This window comes from Mandrillus leucophaeus, unplaced genomic scaffold (genome assembly GCF_000951045.1).
Source record: "Mandrillus leucophaeus isolate KB7577 unplaced genomic scaffold, Mleu.le_1.0 Scaffold69, whole genome shotgun sequence".
In the NCBI taxonomy this organism is placed as follows: domain Eukaryota; kingdom Metazoa; phylum Chordata; class Mammalia; order Primates; family Cercopithecidae; genus Mandrillus; species Mandrillus leucophaeus.
This window is the reverse complement of record NW_012107474.1, coordinates 365,921-366,819: the sequence shown is the minus strand read 5'-3', so window position 1 is coordinate 366,819 and position 899 is coordinate 365,921. Positions and strand designations below refer to the sequence as shown.

Genomic DNA, 899 nt, shown 5'->3' with positions numbered 1-899 from the left:
GGAGCCCTGGAGGGACTGCGCTACTGAGGCGCGGGGCTCGGTGGGGTGATCCGGAGACCCGCGGGGATCCGGAGCTGCCGCCCCTGCGCTGCCAGCCTCCCACCCCGCCCCTTCTGCGAGGCGTTATTAAAGGTCTGCTTTCGGGAGCCAGGTGCCTGCCCGCCGCCACCACACACCGCAGCCTCCAGGCAGCTCCCGCTGCTCCCCAGGGCACCAGCACGGGCCGACAGACCTGGCCTGGGGTGCGGCGCTGTCAGGCCCGGCCTTCTGAGGGGACGCCACGCTGACTAGTGCAGGCAGCCCCCAAAACAGTATAACTGGACGAATTTATTGAAGGATGCCAGTTACCAAAAAAGAAAATACTAATGCCCATTATCTGTTAAATTTGAGATTAATTTGTTATCATGTGTCCTCACACAGAAAATTCCAGGCCCAGAGAGCCAAGCTGGTAAATTGTATTTAGAGAAGAAATAATAGGAATCCAGCCACTCAGACGGTGGAGGAGGGGCCGCTTCCCTGCTTGATGTATGAGGCCAGCATTGCCTTGATAGCAGAGTTGGACATCACCGGTCACAGACCAATGTCTTTCATGAACCAAGACACAGAGAGCATTTTAAAAAATTAGCAAATGGAATCTATATCTGCCTATTGTTTACAAGAAAAGCCAAACTTTATAAAATACTTGAAGAGATTTATTCTGAGCTAAATATGACCTCAGCCTCAGGAGGTCCTAAGAACTTGTCCCAAGGCGGTTGTTGTACTGCTTGGTTTTAGACGTTTCAGGGAGACAACGTATCAGTCAGTACAAGTGAGGTGTGCATTGGATTCATTCAGAATGTCAGGACGACTCCAGGAGGAAAGGCCTCCAGGTCATAGGTGGATTCAGAGGTGTTTCTGAT

At 52.1% G+C, this 899-nt stretch overlaps 1 long non-coding RNA gene across 1 annotated transcript in view; it reads left to right on the top strand.

The window, feature by feature from the left end:
* The first annotated feature begins 783 nt into the window (after nt 1–783).
* Nucleotides 784–899, top strand: part of LOC105555507 — a 7,652-nt gene continuing 7,536 nt past the window's right edge. The window contains exon 1 of the long non-coding RNA XR_001008483.1: nt 784–869. This is a non-coding gene — a long non-coding RNA (uncharacterized LOC105555507). The remainder of the gene's footprint in view (nt 870–899) is intronic.